Source organism: Brachypodium distachyon, chromosome 3, assembly GCF_000005505.3.
Source record: "Brachypodium distachyon strain Bd21 chromosome 3, Brachypodium_distachyon_v3.0, whole genome shotgun sequence".
In the NCBI taxonomy this organism is placed as follows: domain Eukaryota; kingdom Viridiplantae; phylum Streptophyta; class Magnoliopsida; order Poales; family Poaceae; genus Brachypodium; species Brachypodium distachyon.
Window position 1 is genome coordinate 30,167,694 of NC_016133.3, and position 20,539 is coordinate 30,188,232.

Genomic DNA, 20,539 nt, shown 5'->3' on the forward strand with positions numbered 1-20,539 from the left:
CCCGTGAATGGAAATACTTCATGCCAGGTGACACATGGGTACAAGGCCTGTACAAAGTGCGGGGAAAACACAACATCGGAGAAGTTGCCTGCTTCATCCAAAATTGTTTACATGGGCCACTGAAAGTGGTTGGATGCTAAAGATCCTTGGAGGAATGACAAGGAAAGGTTCAATGGGAAGACGGAGCACGGGACAACGCCAAAGGAGAAGTCGGGTATGCAAATCCTCGAAATTATGAACGATCTTGTGGTTGTCCCCGGAAAGATTACTGCGAAGAAATATAAGGAACCTGAAGGCATCGTGTGGAAAAGGAGGTCCATATTCTGGGACCTGGAGTACTAGGCACATTTAGAATGCCACCACAGCATAGATGTCATGCACGTGGAGAAAAATGTATGCGACAGCGTGCTGGGGTTGCTGATGAACATTCCTGAGAATACGAAAGATGGACCCAATGCACAGAAGGACCTGGAACTCATGTCTATCAGGAAAGATTTGTGGGGCAAAGATCAAGTGTCGGCAGCCGACAAGAATGGTTTCATGACGGTGACTACGCGGTGTCGTCTTGCATGTTACAACCCATACAAAGACAAGTTGCATAGGATGTGCCAGTGCCTGCAGGGCATTAAAGTCCCATCGAACTACTCGTCGAGCATCAAACATCTAGTTGACATGAAGAGTCACAAGCTATCTGGCATGAAGTCTCACGACAACCATGTCATACTCACTCAGTTACTTCCAGTCGCAATCAGAGGTATCATGGAGCCGCACGTAAGGGAGACGATCATGAAGCTTTCTGACTTCTTTGACAGCATCTCGCAGAAGTCAATTACCGTTAGACGATGCCAGATACTGAAGGATAGTATGATACAGATTCTGTGCGAGCTCGAGATGTTCTTCCCTCCATCATTCTTCGATATAATGGTCCATCTAATGATCCACATATGCGATGACATCTTGTCCCTAGGGCCCTCGTTCCTGCATAACATGTATGGCCCTGAACGATACAACGGGGTTCTGAAGCGGTACGTTCGTAACAGATCGTGTCCCGAAGGTAGCATCGTGGAAGGCTTTAGGGCATAAGAGTGCATCGAGTTCTGCACGGATTGGTTGGCCGATCAGAAATCAATAGGTGTTCCCGAATCACGGCACAAGGGCAAGCTCGATGGCGAAAATGGCCTTGGACATACATACCTTAATGTCTATGGAAGAGGAAGGGAAGCTGACTTTGAAAGAGCACATTTGGTTGTGTTGCAAACTACCGGTTGTTGCCGGCCTTATTAGGAAATGGACATGAAACAACTACGAAATGAAAACCCTAAAAGAGGAGAAGTCTAGATCCAGTGGGAGCACAGTAAAACATTCGCAGCGTGGCTAAAGAATTATTGGTCCGGCAGGGAGACGACCAATGTATCAGAAGAGACGGTTGCATGTTAGTCACGGGAACCTGCTTACCACGTCTCTACTTGGCAATCATATGCGATCAACGGCTATAACTTATACACTGCGTCTCAGGACCGTAAAAGCCCGTATCAAAATAGTGGTGTAGTCATGACTTCTGAGACCGCGACTGACGACAACAGCAAAACCAAAGCGTTCTTCGGCGTTATCAAGGAGATCTGGGAATTGGAGTACTCGATCACAAAGATCCCAATGTTCCGTGTAAGATGGACCGAAGGTGTCGCACCAGTGGCACCCGGGGTACCACCGTTGCGCGACGCGTGGGCTTCGTCTCGGAGTTCCCGGGAGGGTCTCATCCCGGGCTGCAGCCACGAGCAGCCCGGCAAGCTACCAGCCTGGAAGGGCTAGCGGGCCTTCGGGGAATACTCCCGCCGAGACACCTCCCAGGAAGCCACTTGCCGGGAGGGGGTTCCCGGATGTGGTTAGGCCTGGGCGCCTCCCGGGAAGCCACTTGCCGGGAGGAGGGGTTTCCAGGCGCGGGCTCCCGCCACAAGGGTGGGGCCCAGCGGGCAGAGCAACGGCGCCACGCGGGCACGTGCCAGGCGTCGAGTGCGCAGTCTAACCAAGGCGAGGAGTGAGGCGCACGGCGCATTAAATGAGCCGACAGGAGGGGCGTTACCCGTCTAAGTCAGGCGAACAGTGGCTGTCCAATCCGACTTTTAGGGTTTTAGACCCCTAGCAGCGGAGTTGGCGCTCATGCACGCCCACCAGCGCGCCGAGGGGGAGTTGCCATGTCTCCCTGCTCGACACTTGTAATGCATGCATCGTGGCACCTGTGGTCAAGAGGGTTGGTTGGTTGGTTGGACCAGTTCACAATTCACTACTAGCAATAGCCCAAAGTAGCAAGCGGTACTTAGCCGAAAAGAGAGCACCTCGGGACCCCCCCCCCAGCACCCTATAAACACCTGGTTTTGTGGTAATACAAACTCAGAAGCAGGACGTAGGGTTTTACACCTCAGGGTGGTCCGAACCTGGGTAAAAACATGCATGCATGTGTCCTTAGCTCGCATGTATTCTGGGTACATTAGTTTGCAGTTCGTGTACGCCATCAGCCACGCCGGCGATCGCCGGAGCGATCCCCGACACCCCTGCCGAACCTAAAAGGGGGTGTGCCCGCACGCCCCCAGTGTCGGAGCCCCGTGCGACGAAATCTGGTGCGCCAGGTAGGGGGCGCGAGAGGAGAGCTCGCTGGTGACCGCTGGCGGCAGTGTCTGCATCGACGTCGGCTTCGCATTTTACGCCGACAGAGCCAGCCGCCATGGCCCCCAAGCGGGCTAGTGACCCTCGAATCAACCCGCGGGAGCCCCAGCGGCGCACACACTGTGCGGGGCTCAGGAGAACCCAGAGCCCTCGCGAGTGCAGCAGTCATAGCTGCCTCCCCCGCCCCCTCAGCCGTCGGTAGACAACCGACTAAGGGGACCGGCGGCCCCAGCACCGGGGCCAGCCGCGCGAGCGGGCATGGTGCTGCCCGCACTGGCCAGCGAGTCGAGTCGCTGGCCGAGGACACGCGGCGTCAGCGGCACCATGAGCATACTGCGTCGTGAGCGACGCCCGGCGGCTCGCACCCCGCCCATCTGGAGGCATCCGGGGCTAGAGCGGACAGCAGCTGCTCGGGAAATCGGCTGCCCCCCGCACGAACCCCGGCGGAAGCCATCATCGCCGCACGGGTCATGGTGCAGTATGAACCGCAGCAAGGCACGCCGGTGCACAAGACGTGGGGCGAGGAGTTGGACGCGCTCCTCGCTCTGGCCGCCCAGCAGCCGCAGGGTGAGGGCGTCCCGGTAGGCTCCGGCCATGGGCAGAACCCGAAGCGCGGAGACGCGCCCCGCGCCTCGCGACAGGGGGAGAACCCTCCTCCGCAGGGAGGCCAGGGATACGGGGACCCGGAGGGGTCCTCGGACTCGTCACCCACCGTCACGCGGGGTGACGCGCGCGGCATTTTGAATGCCCGCCAGCAAGAAGATCTACGCCAGCGCTTAGAGCGCCGGTGCAGGCGCGAGGTAGAGCGCCAGCGCCCGCAGGAGCAAGAAAATGCTCCCATCGGCCTCGAGGATGGCTGCACCGTGTTCACGCGCGAGCTGCGTCGGGTGACGTGGCCCCGCAAGTTCCGAGCGCCAGCGCTCGGCACATACGACGGGACCGCGAACCCGAAGGATTTCCTCTTGACCTACACGTTGGGGATGCATGCCATCGGCGCCGACAACAAGGTCAGGCCAACTGGTTCCCGATGATCCTGAAGGGATCAGCGAGAACCTGGCTGCTCAACCTGCCTGCCGAGTCCATCGCCACTTGGGTGGACCTGCGCGAGCAGTTTGTGAGCGCGTTCCAAGGCGGCTACAAGCGCCCGAGAACCATGGCGGAACTGCACACCATTGTGCAGAAACTGGGGGAGACATTACGGAGCTTCGTCAACCGCTTCTCCAACCTCTCCTACTCTATCCCGGAGGCGGAGGCAGCTGCCATCGTCAACACCTTCGCAATCAATGTCCGCGACCCCAAGATGCACGAGAAGCTGAGCACGCATCGGATCCAGACGACGCTGGATCTATACGCCCTGGCGCACAAGTGCGCCATGGCCGAGGGCGCTTAGCGCCTAAGCTAGCAGCCAAGGCTGCCGCAAGCCTTGGTGAGGGTTCACAGAAGAAGGGTTCCCGCAAGCGCAGCGGGAAGCAGGTTCTCGCTGCGGACTCAGGGGCTCCTGTCGCGAGGCCTACAAAGAAGGCCTCCTCGGGTGGCGGGTCTGGTGGCAAGCAGGTTGACGCGCCCCACTGCCCCATCCACAACAACTCCACCCACGATGCGCAGGACTGCCGCATCCTACAGGGGATCAAGCAACGGTGTGAGCAGCGCCATGAGGAGCGCTGCGCTGCTGATGCCTGCTGCAACTGCGGCGACATCAGGCATCTCTCCTGAGATTGCCCGAACGACCCCAGAGCGGGGCCGAGGCCTGCCGGCGGCGGCGGCGGCAGGGACGAACCCAAGGGGGGACGCGGCCAGGCCCGCGCGGGTAGGGAGCGCCCTCCCTGGGGACGCGACAGGGCTCGCGCTGAGGAGTAGCGCGAGTCCGATTGCACTGGCGGCGATGAGCCGGGCTTCCAGGAGCCTCGCGGCGTTGCCTGCATCCACGGGGGAGCTATGCTCTCCCATCCCATGCCGCGGTGAAGCGCCTCACCCGCGACGTGTGCGCGCTGTTGCCGGACACGGAGCCTCAACAGTTGCTGAGGTGGTCGCATATGCCGATCACCTTCAGCGCTGATGATCACCCAGCGCGGCAGCTGGGTTCAGGGGTAATACCCTTCGTCATCTCACCGATCATCAGTAGTATGACGGTGACCAAGGTACTGGTGGACAACGGAGCGGGGCTTAACCTCCTGTCCGCCAGGCTGGTGGACAGACTCCAGTTGCCGGTGGAGCAACTGAAGCCCACCGACCCGTTCCGGGGGGTGAACCCCAGGATCGTGCGCCCTCTGAGGCGCATCACGCTGCCGGTAACCTTCGGGTCCTGGGAAGCGTTCAGGACCGAACACATAGTGTTCGACGTGGCACACACCCCGTTGTCCTACAACGGGATCCTTGGTCGGCCACCGCTGATCAAGTTCATGGCGGCAACTCATTGCGCCTATGGCGTGATGAAAATGCCATCTTTATATGGAGTTCTCTCCATCAGGTGCGACCTCAAGGACGCGGCCTGGTGCGTTGGCGAGGTCGTCAGGGCCGCCGCCACAGCTGACGCCGGCAACGAAGATGTTGCCGGAGACGACAGCTCACCGGGCGACGCCCCGGCAACTAAGAAGGCCCGCGCTACCCGACAAGAGCTTGCCGGGGCAAGTGCAGGCTCGAGCTCGTGCCCCGGCAAGGGCCAGAAGCTCCGGGAGGAGGCCGCCAAGGTGAAGAAGCTACCCCTCCAAGCCGGCAGCAAGGAACGCACCGTCACCGTCGGTGTGAACCTTACTGCCGAATAGGAAAGCGCCATCATCACTTTCCTCCGGGAGAACGCCGACGTGTTCGCTTGGGAGCCGTCAGATCTTCCCGGAGTCCCTAGGGAGGTGATTGACCATCGGCTCGCGGTGCACCCGGACGCACGTCCTGTCAAGCAGAAGATTCGGCGGCAAGCACAAGAGCGTAAAGATTTCATCAAGCAGGAGGTGGACAAGCTCAAGCCTGCCGGGGCTATCACGAAAGTTCTGTACCCCACCTGGCTAGCTAACCCTGTAGTGATACCTAAAGCAGGGAACAAGCTTCGCATGTGCGTAGATTTTTTACTGATCTAAATCGTGCATGCCCCAAGGATCTCTTCCCTGTACCCCGTATCGATCAAATAGTTGATTCCACCGCTGGCTGTGACTTGCTGAGTTTTCTAGATGCTTTTTCTGGCTACCATCAAATTAAGATGGCGGTCGAAGACGAAGAAAAAACAGCGTTCATCACCCCGATTGGCTGCTATTGTTATACATGCATGCCTTTCAGGTTGAAGAACGCGGGCTCAACATTTCAGCGCGCGCTGCGCGAATGTTTGGGACCACAGCTAGGCTGCAACACGGAGGCGTACATGGACGACATCGTCAACAAATCGAAGCGCGGGGACTCGCTGATTGATGACCTGCGGGAAACATTTGATAACCTCCGCAGGATCAAGCTCAAGCTGAACCCCGAGAAGTGCACCTTCGGTGTGGACTCGGGTCAGCTTCTGCGTTTCTTGGTTTCCCACAGGGGGATACAAGCCAACCCAAGCAAGATAGAAGCCATCGAGAAAATGGAGGCTCCCCGCAAGGTGAAGGATGTCCAGCGCCTCAGCGGCTGCGTTGCCACGTTGGGGCGCTTCATCTCAAGGCTGGGCGAACGCGCCCTACCTTTCTTCAAGGTGATGAAGAAGAAGGGTCCAATTGACTGGACTCCCGAGGCTGAGCGGCGTTCCGGGAACTCAAACAGTACCTGAGGTCGCCGCCCGTCCTCGTCGCCCCCAAGCCAGGCGAGCCGCTGCTACTCTCCCTAGCAGCGACTGACCAGGTGGTCAGCTCGGTGCTGGTTGCCAAGAGGGAGGAAGATGTTTCAGGGGCTGAGGCTGCAGGGCAGGGGGCTGAGCGGCCCCCAGCAACCGCCTCGGACCCCGGGACAACCCCCGAGCCGGCAGCTCCTACGCCGCGTAAGCGATTAGTGCAGCACCCGGTGTACTTTGTCAGCACGGTGCTGCACCACGCGCGAACGAGGTACCCGCAAGTGCAGAAGCTCCTCTTGGGGATTCTCCTTGCGTCCCGCAAGCTGCGCCATTACTTCCAGGCGCACCGCGTCACGGTGGTGTCGCGGTTTTGCCTTGAGCGAGCCCTCACCAACCGTGAAGCCACCGGGAGGGTGGCCGAATGAAGGATGGAGCTGTCGGAGTTTGACCTCCACTTCACCAACTCCAAGAGCATCAAGAGTGCGGCTCTGGCGGACTTCGTCGCCGAGTGGACGTCGACGAACGCCGAAGAGGACGAGCCGGAGACCAGCCTGCCCGGCAAGCTGGACGAAGACCACTGGGTCCTCTACTTCGACGGCGCGTTCAGTCTCCAAGGAGCTGGCGCCGGGGTCGTCATCGAGTCACCGACAAGGGACCAGTTGAGGTTCACTGTTCAACTCGATTTCCCGAACTCCACCAACAACACGACGGAGTACGAGGGCTTGCTCGCTGGGTTACGAGCAGCAATCGCCCTCGATATCAAGCGCCTGATTGTTCGCGGTGGTTACGAGTATTTGTTCGTGGCCGTCGACAAGTTCTCCAAGTGGGTGGAAGTGGAACCAGTGCGGAAGGTGACCGTCCAGGCGGCCATCAAGTTTTTCAAAAGCATTGTGTGCCGGTTTGGTGTGCCTAACGGCATCATAACTGACAACGGCACGCAGTTCATGAGCGCAGTGTTCCAGGCCTACTGTGAGGACATGGGCACCAAGTTACACTTCGCATCCGTTGCTCATTCGAGGAGGAACGGGCAGGCGGAGCGGGCCAACGCGGAAGTGTTGCGGGGGCTCAAGAGGAGAACCTTTGACAAGCTCAAAGGCCACGGGAAACACTGGGTTGAAGAACTCCAGCCCGTGCTGTGGTCAATCAGGACCACACCTAGTCGGGCAACGGGAGAAACTCCTTTCGCCCTTGTATACGGGACAGAAGCGGTGCTGCCCCTCGAGCGCAAGCACGGATCTCCCCAAGTACGCGCGTACGGCAACACCAGCCAACACGAGCAAAGGGTGGACGATCTAAACTTCATCGAAGAGCTTCGATGCCGGGCTGCTGTGCGAGCCGCGCGCTACCAACAGGGACTCTGTCGTTATCACGACAGGCGAGTCCGTCCCCGGGGGCTCGAGAACGGAGACCTTGTCCTGCGCCGGATACAAGGAACGAAGGCCGGGAACAAGTTGACTCCGAAATGGGAGGGCCCCTTCCGGGTAGTGCAGGTGACCAGAGCGGGGGCTGTCCGGCTGGAAACCGAAGATGGCTTGCCGGTGCCAAATAGCTGGAATATTGAGCACTTGCACAAGTTCTACCCGTGAAGCGGCGGAGCCCGACCCTCAGGTGATGCCGCCGATGCATAGCTCTCGAACTAGTGTAGCCGGGCAGCCCCCGTGTGTAAACCACTAGTTATTGTGAATAAAGATAAGTGTTTCTTTCCTGAACTTCAAAGTTGCCTTGTTTATTTGTGTGTTTCCCCCATCTTCTGTCTCCTGCATTGGGTGCATGGAAGTGTCTTTCCATACTTGGTTGTGAGCAGGGGGCTGCTGGAGCCTCGAAAACAAAAACCCCGTTGCCGGATCGCTCCGACACGGGACATGCAGTTGCCGGGTTCCCCACAACGTGCATCACGGGACGTGCAGTTGCCGGGCTCCCCGCAACATGCACCTCGCAGCCGTTGAGGCTGGAAAATAGAATGCTCACATCCAAATTTGGCATCAACCCTTCCGTGCCCGGGGGCTGGCAGGCAGGAGATTACTCATGTTGCTTTCTATGTTTTCGTGAATTTCGAAAAAAAATTGCAGCACTTCGGGCCTAGTAAGAATCTAATCTGCAGGAAGAAGTTGAATCTTGCGCACTGTAATACCCGTGGGCTGCCCACGGGTCGCGGCATGTAGCAGTGCTTTGTGGTGCGGGACGACCGCACCACGAGGGACTCACCGCACTCCGAGGCTCTTGACTCAGGAGGGGGCCGCCACGTGTGCCCCAGCAACTTGGCATGCAAAGTGGCGAAGACTGCACCACGTTTCAAGGGGAGGGATGCCACGAGTGCTACGCTAATCCGTCGTGCGCGGTGGCAACCCCTTCCCCCGTGCCTATAAAAAGCGCGCCCCAGCCATGGAATGGCTCAGAGCGAAGCCAAGAAAGGGGCTGCTCAGGCGGCCGGTGCCGCGGAGGCCCGATGGTGGTGCATACCATCCGCGCCTAGCGCCGACGGGTGCACTGCCATCGCGCCCTTGTCACATCACCCCATCGAGCCTACTCCAAGGGGCGCCGTAGAGGCACGGTGGTAGTGCATGCCATCTGCGCCCCGCGCCGGTGGGTGCACTGCCACCGTGCCCTTGCCGCGCCTCCTCTAGCGAGCGGCTCCTGGGCGAGGGCTGCCGCGGAGGCACTGGGGTGCTGCATTCCATCGGCGCCCAGCACCGACGGGTGCACTACCACAGTGCCCCTGCCGCATCCCTCCAGAGGACATCTCCGCAAGGAGCACGGGTTGCCGCGGAGACACTATGGTGGTGCATGCCATCGGCGCCCAGCGCCGACGGGTGCACTGCCATAGTGTCCCTGCCGCCTCCTCTAGAGAGCACCTCTATAGGCGGGGGTCGTCGCCAGGACACTCAGATGGCGCCGGTGCCAGCGGTCGCCGCTCGCTCCGGCCCATCATCGCGTCCCTGCCGCGGCCCTCGAGTAGTATTGCTCCCAAGCAGCGAGGGCCGCTACGGGGACATCGTGGCATCCTTGCCGCCCGCGCTCAGCGGTGGTGGCGAGGAAGCCACGATGTCCCTGTCGCGGCCCTCAGACAGATCCTCTCCCAGCAGCGAAGGCTGCTGTGGGGACGCTGTGGCGTCCTCATCGTCCGCGTTCAGCGACGGTGCCGAGGAAGTCACAGCGTCCCTGCCGCATCCCTCGGAACGAGCTCTTCCGGAGCCAAAGGTTGCCGCGGCGGCACGGCGGCAGCATCGTTGTTGGCGCTAGACGCCAGCGGCGATCCTGCCGCAGCTTCCCTGCCGCATCCCTCTATCGGGCATCTGCAAAGGCGGCGAACCAGGAGTGCACCTTCAACGAACGCTTCGAGCGTAAGACTAAACGAAAAGCTAAGTGCTGACACCTCAATGGCAAACCCACTAAGAACTGAACGTAATTGAACGCTTCTTCACCAAGTGTGGCCCCAGAACGCGCGCGTGGCCGGAGTGTTAGAAGAACGCTTGCCGGGGGGGGGGGGGGGTGCGCTCCCCGTGTGGCTCCCGGGTCCGTTCCGGGAGGGCATGGTTTGGAGTAGTTACCCCGCAAGTGGAGTGGCTCGCCGCTACCGCTTGGCCCCAGATCAGCACCGCGGCTCCGTCCTGGATCCCTGGTCTGGTCAAGGGTGAGGCACGCGAGTCCCGGGCAACACAAGGCGAAAAACGCAAAGGCTAAAGGAGCCGCCCCACGAGGCAGCCCTGGGAACAAGGAACAAGAATTAAGCAAATTAAAGAGCTTGATTAACTAAGTGTTGAGCGATTACATGAACTAATGGGAGTGTAATTGTTTAAACAGCGCCAAGCGCCACACTTGCAGGGACAGAAAATAAAAGGGGATACATCGGAGAGCAGCAAGGACGGCGGGGGGCTACGGCAACTAGTTGCCGGCGCCTTCTACCGGGGGCTCCGGGGACAGCTCGGGGTCCGGCTTCCGCTGCATCCGCTCGACCGCCTCGTCGACGAACCCGCGCACCGCTTGGGTGTGTGTGGGCTCGTCCTCGCTGTCCGACCAGGCGTCCAGTAGGGACTCGAAGGGAACTCGGGTCCCGGAGGTGTATCCTCGGGACGATTGTCCTGGCAACCTCCCTGGCGCAGTTGGCGACTTCGTTGGTGCCGTACTGGGCGATCCAGACGTCGAGAGCTCCAAACTTCCCTACCAGGTCAGAGAAGAAGGGGATCAAGGTTGAGACGTCTGTGTCGTCCACTGCCGCGGCCTGCAGCTCAAACCGGGGCAGCAAGTCACACATCGCCTAGGCGATCTTCAACAGCTTCTCGGTTTCTAATTGCCGCTGCCCGATCAACGTGCCGTGATGGAGCCGAGCGTCATGCGTGGCCTTCTTGGCCTTGCGGAGGCTGCCTTCCAGCACCGCAAGCTCCGCGGTCTTGACCGCGATGTCGTTGCCGGCCTTGGCGAGCTCCTCCTGAACGGCGGCTAGTTCGGTCTCAAGCCTGGCCGCTCTGTCCTTGGTGGAGCCGAGCTGGATCTCATGCCGGGCCGCTGCCTCCACCTCGCTCTCGGTGGCCTTGACCTGCACCTCCAGCTTGACCTGCAGCCGCTGGATCTTGCCGCGGTAGTCGGCGATCAGGTTGCTCTTCTCGTCGAACCGGGCCTGAGCTGTCGCGAGCACCCCGGCGTGCTACTTCTTGGTCGCCTCGAGGGCTGCTGCCAGCGAGTCTAGCGCCCCCTGAAGCTCCGTGCGCTGGGCCCCCAGCTGCCGGTGGAGTTCAGCCTCTGGGACGACCGGTTCCTCGGCGTCCTCCAGGGCTTGCCGGGCAAGGCGCGCCTCCTCCCTGGCGAGGCGCGTCTCCTCGCGCAGCCGGGAGAGCTCTTGCCGTTCCCTCTCCATGGCTTCCCACACCTCGCCAAGTTGGCTCTTGGCGACGGCGTGGTGCTCCCTCACCTCGTTGAAAGAGGTGACGAAGGCTTGCTATTGGTCCCTGACGGCATCCAGGAACCGGTGCCCCCGCTCGAAGATGCTCGGATCCCAGGTGATGGGATTCCAAGCCCCCCCGGCAAGGGTGCCGAGGTCGGTGTTGGGGAGGGCAGCCGAGGACGACGAAGCCCCCGCTGCCATTGTAGGGCTGTGCGGGGGGTCGCCCGCTTGCTCCGGGGGATCCTGTCGTCCTTCCTCGGCAGCTCCCCCTTCGCCTGCGCCCGGGGACCCTGGGGCTGGCGAAGCCCCCGTGCCCCCGGCAGGAGTCGTTCCTTGCTGGGCGACAGGCGAATACGCGCCAGCCGCGTCTGCGGCTGCTAGCGCGTCGCCAAGCGCTGCCTCGATGGTGGCGGTGGCCACCGCTGCCGCCGTGGCCGGCGTCGCAGGACTTGGTGCGGGAGCCGATGCCGGCTTCTCTACCTCCCCCGTAATCTCGACATCGGAGCCGAGACCAATCATGGTTGCGTCCGCTCTCGATGCGCATGCGTTTGGGCCTGCAGCAACAAAGAGTGTGAGGATCGACAAGTAAAAGAGTTATCGGAAGCAGACAAGGGTAACCGGGGCGATTACCTTGGAAGGCAGATGGACTTGCAAGGGGGGCTCCCACCGCCTCACCCGTGCCCGCGGGAGCCTCTGATAGCTTGCCGCGTGCGAGCTGCCGCTTGCTGAAAAAGAAGGTACGTTTGTGTGGTTAACTAACAACTGAAGAATGCAACAGAGGAGGAGCGAAGGGGCCGTACCAGTCGCCGGCCCCGCCCCCGTAGGGGCTGGGTCGTCGGCGGGCGCGATGACGGCGCCACTAGCCCCTATGTCAGTCGGGTCAGCGGCGCCGCCGGCGTCCGTGCGCGCCCTTTTGCTCGGCGTGGCGGGCGGGGAGTCGCTCCTCCCCCTCTTGCTGGTGCCCGCCGGCAAGTTGGTCCTCAGGGGGTTGCGCCGGAGCGCGAAGCCCCGGAAGACCCCCCGAGCGGGCGGCACGGTAGGTTCCCGCCGGGTCGCCGCGACCCGGGGCGTCGCGGGAGTCGATGGCGAAGCCGCCGTGGAGTCAGCGGCCGACCCCGGGAAGGCTGCCGACGCATCCCCGGCGGCTGTTGCTGGTGAAGCCGTTCGTGGGTCGCGGATGGTCCCCGCCGAGGCATTGGCAGGTGCCCCCGGAGCAGCTGCCGCCGCGGTGCTAGGGCGGATGTCGCCGCTATGGCCCCGGTGACCCCCACGGACGTGTGAGCTGCCGAGGTACTGGCGAACGCCCCTGAGAGGGCCGCCGCAGCGGTGCTCGCGGCCGCCACGGGGGCGGATGTCGCTGCTGAGGCTCCGGTGACCCCTGTGGACGGGGTCGCCGCCGAAGTACCGACGGGCGCCCCCGACGCGGCTACCACCGCGGGGCTGGTTGCCGCTATCGGGGCGGATGTCGCCGTTGGGGAAGATGTCGCCGTGGCCGCCGAGGAGATAGCCGCAGCCGCTGCGAACGCCCTTGATCTCCGAACGACCAGAGGCGCATCGTTGCTGTCCTCATCGTCGTCGTCCACGGGGACGCTGCAGCCTGGCCCGCCTCGTCATCCAGGGACTGGAGGGATGGCCAGCTGATCTCTGACTCGCCCCTGCTCTCCTCGAGCACCTGCTTCCCGCGAGGTGCTGGTAGGGGGGAGCGGGGCGTCCGAGTGGGGGTATCGTCCATCAACCCCCACTCATTGCATGGCGGGAAGGCGGAGACGATGTCGTTGAGCGCCGCAACGCCGGCATGGCGGGAAAAGACTCCCGGCGGGACCTCGTTGATTGGAAGGTTTCGTCGGAGATCCCCCTCACCCACACCTTGAGGGTTTCCAAATCCACGCTGTCCTGGTGGAGGCGTGTCCTGTCCCCGGGACCCGTATACCTCCACGCGGGCCGGGAGCGCAGTTGGAGCGGCGTGATGCGCCGTTTGATGAAGGTACGTGCCACGTCCACATCGCTGAGCCCCGCTAGCCACAGCGCCTTGATCTTCTCCACGATGGGGAGGAGATCGGCGTCGCGGTGGTACCTGTCCTGCCAGCCGCTGTGAGGTTGCGGCAGCTCCGTGGGCGAGAGGATGAACTCTTGTGGGTCTTCCACTCGGACCCAGCACCAGTTGCCCCGCCACTCCTTCTCAATCTTCTTCCCCGACCGCATGATGAACTCGGACTTCATCTGGTCGCGGGCGCGGAACACCACCCCCGACGACGTCGCTTTTGCATTGTCAATCCGGGGGTAGAAATAGTGACGGAAGAGTGCCACCGACGGCATCACCCCCACGAACGCTTCACAGAGGAATTGGAAGGTGGCGAGGAGGAACAGCGATGTGGGGTGAAGCGGCGCCACCTGCAGCTGGTACGACTCCATCAGTGCGAGGAGGAACAACGAGAACGGTGGCACCAGACCGGTGAGGATGATGCGCCCGACTCCATCAGTTTTTGGCAACAGTAAAAACTTTATAGCACCCGGCCGTTTGGTAACAGCCGGTTCCGTACCCTACGGGTACGCGGGGATAACTCCTAATCAAAAGGAGTAATGCGGGGAGTGGCCTTAACTTCCCTGTTTAAGGGGGAGGTTAGGGCGGAAATCACGCGCCCACTACTCCGTTTGTACCGGCGAAGTACTAGGGGCAGCGAAGGGACGCGGGCCCGAGGCGGATCGGGGGCCCACGCGTCAGTTTAGGGTGTAGCCTGGCAACCGACCTGGGGAAAGCTCATCCGGGAACAGGTGTTGCCGGCCCACGCCCGGGGGCTACTGTCGCACCAGTGGCACCCGGGGTAGCACCGTTGCGCGACGCGTGGGCTTTGTCTCCGAGTTCCCGGAAGGGTCTCATCCCGGGCTGCAGCCACGATCAGCCCGGCACCTCCCGAGAAGCCACTTGCCGAGAGGGAGCTACCAGCCTGGAAGGGCTAGCGGGGCTTCGGGGAATACTCCCGCTGGGACACCTCCCGAGAAGCCACTTGCCGAGAGGGGGTTCCCGGATGTGGTCAGGCCTGGGCGCCTCCCAGGAAGCCACTTGCCGGGAGGAGGGGTTCCCAGGCGCGGGCTCCTGCCACAAGGGTGGGGCCCAGCGGGCAGAGCAACGGCGCCACGCAAGCGCGTGCCAGGCGTCGAGTGCGCAGTCTCACCAGGGCGAGGAGTGAGGTGCACGGCGTATTAAATGAGCCGACAGGAGGGGCGTTACCCATCTAAGTCAGCCGAACAGTGGCTGTCCAATCCTACTTTTAGGGTTTTAGACCCCTAGCAGCGGAGTTGGTGCTCATGCACGCCCACCAGCGTGCCGAGGGGGAGTTGCCATGTCTCCCTGCTCGACACTTGTAATGCATGCATCGTGACACCTGTGGTATCCCCTTGGTTATAAAAGGAGGACCCCCGCCGACGGTCAAGAGGGTTGGTTGGTTGGTTGGACCAGTTCACAATTCACTACTAGCAATAGCCCAAAGTAGCAAGCGGTACTTAGCCGAAAAGAGAGAGCACCTGGGGAACCCCCCCCCCCTCCCCAGCAACTTGTAAACACCTGGTTTTGTGGTAATACAAACTCAGAATCAGGACGTAGGGTTTTACACCTCAGGGTGGTCCGAACTTGGGTAAAAACGTGCATGCATGTGTCCTTAGCTCGCATGTATTCTGGGTACATTAGTTTGCAGTTCATGTACGCCATTGGCCACGCCGACGATCGCCGGAGCGATCCCCGACGCCCCTGCCGAACCTAAAAGGGGGTGTGCCCGCACGCCCCCGGTGTCGGAGCCCCGTGCGACGACAAAAGGTGACAAAGAAGAAAGTCACAGGTTCACGACGATGGTGCTACCTCCTGAGATCCCTCGTGAACAAGTTGACGTGAGAAAAATCCCGGCAAGAGAGGAACCATGGGTCTTTGCTAAACAATGCAAGCAGGTTTTGTACATAGACGACCCGGCAAATAAAGGCCGCGTCGTAGTAAGAAGACGGAGTTACTTCACAAGAAAACTACGAAGGTTTCCATGATCCGACGACCGCCGCAGATGACGAAGAAGTGGAACGCACGATATTAACGAGGAAAAGGAGAGGGAAGAGAAGAAGTGATGGGAGCGAGAGCAAGAAAATACCACAAAAACCCTACCTCAGAAGCAGTTCTGCGAGGAGTCAAGTTATGACTTACCGAAGGAAGGAGAAGCACTAGTAGTCACATTGTAAAAATGCACTCGTACTGAATCTTAATGCAATTTGTATGCATGTGATGAATTTTTTGAAATTTGTATGCATGTGATGAAATTATGTGTGAAATTTGTACTAGAGAAATGCATGAATTGATTCCTCAAACATAATTTCAAAGGGACAGGTTTCTAAATTTAAATTTCTCAAACAAGCATAGTAGCAATCTTTGTAAGCAATCTTTTCAAACTCTTTTTCACTCCTTACCTTCATGAATAAAGATCTTACACACATATGCCTTCTTCTTGTTACGCGCAGGCACCGGTGAAGTGTCGTATCCACGTTGACAAGCCTAGGAAGTCTGTAGGCGCCATTGGCCGCCTGATGCCCAGACAATCACCGTCACTGATGCACGGCATTCTCATGAACGACGCACAAATGAGTGTGATGGTGGACTCCGTCGTCGAGGAGCATCGGGATTATGCTATCCCGCTACCTCCGGGGGAAGGCGTGGATATCCTAGGCGGTTGTCCAAACTACCGAATTATGTGGCCTAGGAGCTTGGTATCTCTCTACAACCAGCGTCGGCCCTCTATGACTCCATCTCCCTCCGCCCACAAAGGTACTTCTCATTCGCCGCTTGGCCTTTCCCCTAAGATACTTCCTCCTGTCGATGCCGGCGGAGATGAAGAGCGGGCAATGTCGATGCCTGCACAGCTCAAAGATAGCCAGACCACAGGGTCGGCACAGGCTGGAAGCGTCCCTCCCACCTTCTCTCTCTTGGGTGCCGCTGAGTCCATGGGTGGCTACAAGATCGATGACAAGTACAAGGCAGAGGAGCAGAAGGCATGGGACAACAAGAGGAGGCATAAAAAGAAGGGGCGCGGCGGCAAGACCATCAAGGAGTCCTCCAATGTCACTCAAGATGAGATGCACCATGTGCCTAACATAACTGAAGTATGGGAGGACAATAGGCCTCACATTCTCATCAAGAACCCATATCAAGGCCAGAGATTCGAAGACGGATCCTATTTCGTTGCTAGGGAGTTCGACCGGGTGCTTCTTTACTATCCTGGAAGACCGATGGTCACCGAAGATTCCCTGCGTGCCGTGTCCAGAGAGATGCAAGAGCTTCATCAGTTATACATGCAAGCATCAGCTGGTTCTCAACAGCATGCCCAATAGATCAATGTTAGAATCCCAAAAGACTATGGCTTCTTTGACCAAGAAACCGGGAACATTCAGGAACGTCCTATCACCTTTGGTGTGGAGTTCAATGAACTGTTCCACCTCTTCAACCGCCAAAAGCTTGATATCAACCTCTTAAGACTGTGGTCTGCCTACCAAATAAGAGAACAGCGACGATTGGAGGTAAAAAAAGTAGTCATTCTAGACCCCGCGATGTTCAACTACAGTGACATCGATCTTGAGCCAGAAAAGGATGCCTCAAGAACCATGGCATCTAAATACTTGGTGGCATGTCTCGAGAAATATGCGGACGACGACTTCATCCTCTTCTTCCTTAATTTGGAGTAGTTCAATTTTATATATGGAACCGTTTGTTTTTTCTAATTCAGTCTTTCTTATACACCCTTAGATACTAAAGTTTTTTTAAAAAAAATAGAGACCATTGGGTAACAATACTCATTTGTTTGCATTGGTCCGCGGTGTACTACTTCGATTCACTACTTCCGAAGAAGGGTGTTCGAGGTAGGTTCTGGAAACCCATCAAATCACTCATTAAACACTGTCTGGAAAGTGGCGACCAAGGGAAAACTAGCTGGTAAAGGCTATAAAGACAAGCCTCACCACAACCACAGGTTCCCTTGCCAGTAACAGCTGCCCGGCAGTGTGTTCTGTGACTACTACTGCTGTCACATCCTTATGGAGAATGCCAGCATGTTCAAGCCTGAGTGGAATGAGTCAGTCGCTGCGATGGAAGAGTACTGGCGGCCCCGAATGACAATGGGACACCGACCTAAATGGGTCGTCTATAACATTCAAAGGGAGTTCGCCCATCTCATAAACAATGAAGTCATCAAGCCTAGTGGGGACTTCTTCGAACGCGTGGAACAAGTCGTGTCTAGGGTTCACCCACGACAATAGATTCAAGCTTGAAATGAGATACATTTGTATTCTTTATATGCTTCCATGAAATTTTGACACTTTGTAATTATGCTTCTATGGAATTTTGACACTTTGTAATCAATGTCGTGAAGTGAGATACATTTGTATTCTTTATATGCTTTATATGATGCGGCTTATATACATTTGTATGCTTTAAATGATGTGATGTGATGTGATGTGATGCGGCTTTATATGTATTTTTCTGTGACGAGATACATTTTTTTGTGATGAGATACATTCTGTATATAATTTGCTGTGCTGTATATAATTTGTTGTGTATTTCCTGTGTATTTACTGTGGTTTTAATTATTTTTTTAAATACCGAAAATGTATCAGTGTCGGTCGCTCGACCGACACTGATGTGGCGACGCGACCGTTACTGATGATATATACATCAGTAACGGTCGGGGAGGAGCGACCGTTACTGATGATGGGTATAAGTAACACGAAGTTAGTAACGGCGGCCCCGACCGTTACTGATATGCTTTTTCGACCGTTACTGATAACCGTTTCTGTAGTAGTGATATTGGGGTAAAAAGATTGGCTCAAATCAGATAATATTTCTTATATTTGTCGATCCGTAGCAACGCACGGACACCTAACTAGTTGAGAATAGCATGGCAGATTGGCAGTGCGGTGGTGACTGGTGCGCTCTACCTGCGTGTTCGAGAACGGGAAAAAGGAAGAGGATTTAGTGGGCCGACTGGTGGTTGGTCCTTATATAACCTTGTGCTGCCTGGACGTTCTGTATTGGGCTTATGGGCTGCTAGACACATGTGAACAAGTGGCTTTTTTCCTAAAAAAAAAATATGTGGGCAATTGGCTATGTGTGTTAGGTATTTTTGCCAAAAAAAAAAACTCAAACTCCTCTTATCGACGAGTTTTTTTAGGGAGGTATTACTGCCAAGCTTCATCCGTCTTGCAAGAAATTGGTCACTTCTCTAAAACACAAGAGATACGAGATCTATGTTGAATATTTCATTGGATCTCTTGATGTTCCAGAGAAGAAGACAAATGCCACATACAATCACACTGAAGGAACTGATGACAATCTAACGCCAATTTGGTGCAGAAAAACTTCCAATAGTTGAAGGAAAAATTGGAAGCTAACCGAGCTACCAACTTCAAGAAAAAGATGTCTGCTACGGAGAAGGATCTTTGCTTTGTTTGCAACAGACTAGCCAATGGGCGAACAACTACAAACAACGGAAGGGAAAGAAGGACATAACTAAAAGTCTGTCTATTAACTTGACCAACGGTAGCAATGATAAGGGAGCATCCATGCATAGTAGTTTCTGCATGTCAATATACAGATTGGTGGATCGACACAGATGCTAATATTCACACGTGTATTGATATCTCATTGTTTACCACTTACCAGGTGGCATGAGATGTTTTGCCTTGATGGGGAACATGTCACATGTTTATTTTCATGGTGTTGGCATGGTAGATCTAAAGTTACCAATTCTTTTGTATGCAAAGATGAGTTTAAGTTGGTGTCTGAGTCTAATAAATTAGTTGTTTCTAAGTATGGAGTATCTGTTGTTGTTGGTAAGGCTATCAGTGCGGATGTCCATTCCGACTTTTCATATTAGATTTTAATAAGGTTGTAAACCATATTTGCACTACTTTAACGAGACTAATGTTGAGCACTCACCACTTTGTCACTTTAATTTGAGTTTTATGACGTGGTTAGTAAGTACTTGAGTTTAATTTTGAAAATCACCGTGGCTAATGGCTCGAAGTGCCAAGCATGCGTTCAAGCTATAAGAAACTTTGCAAGCCTCACAAAGCTACGAAGGAGAGAAAATTGGCACCTAGAGCTCATGCATCCTGATGTTTTGTGAGATGGATGATGTGTTAACTAAAGATGGAAAGAATTTTTTATGACATTATTTGATGATACCACAAGATATTACTACATGTATATTTTGGAAGAATATGAAGCATCGTTACCATACTTTAAAATTTATAAGACATAATTAAATTGAGAACCAACTTGAAAAACAAATGTCCGGTCTACCAACGATGAAAGATTTTTTTTTGCCCCTTCAAAAGAAAGAAATATGTTTTTTGAATAAGTTCTTTTTTATTTTGCAAGGAACATGGTATAATCTATGAGAGGATGTCTCCTGTTATCTCGACTCATATGGGGTTGCTGACGGGAAAAAATACGCTCGAATTGATTTGATAAATGTCATGTTACACACCATTGTTTTATCCAAGGCATAGCGGAGATATGATTTTTTTTTGCTGGAAAGAGGAGCAATTCATTCATATGGAATTATCAAATTTACAGACTCATCAGCGACAATATTAACAATTGCTGGCGGGACACACCCCAACCAGAACATTGTTCCGAACATTATGTCTAGCTACAACAGCTAGCTCGTGCGCCGCTTGGTTGCTCTCCCTTCCAATTTTAACGGCCACAAAACGAAGACAACTAGCTTGAATCACATCGATCTCCTTGAATATATGCCACAACCTGGACATGCCCTGATTCTTATTCTTGATTGCCGCAATCACCAAAGCATTATCAGACATGCATGCCCTGATTCTTGTTCTTGATTGCCGCAATCACCAAAGCATTATCAGACTGGAGGATAATTGAAGAATGATTCGCATCATGAATACACTGGAGGCCAAGGAGGCAAGCCCTCGCTTCAGCTTCAGTTGGGTTTTGGCATTTGATTGCGTGCCCAAATCACGTTCCCGTCATGTGAGATATGATTTTAACGTCATGTCAAGTCCTAAACTATGTTTGTATAAAGAATAAAAAAGTGATTTCATTTGAACAATGGAAGAATAAAGCACTAACTCTCTTTTACTTGAAAAACTTAAGATTGTGCCAGTGCATCAGTTCTAAATAATAATGTATCAAATCTCTACCATATTTTTTATCAGGAGAATCAAATTCTTACAAAACAAATGATACGATAGCACACCACTGTTCCTTG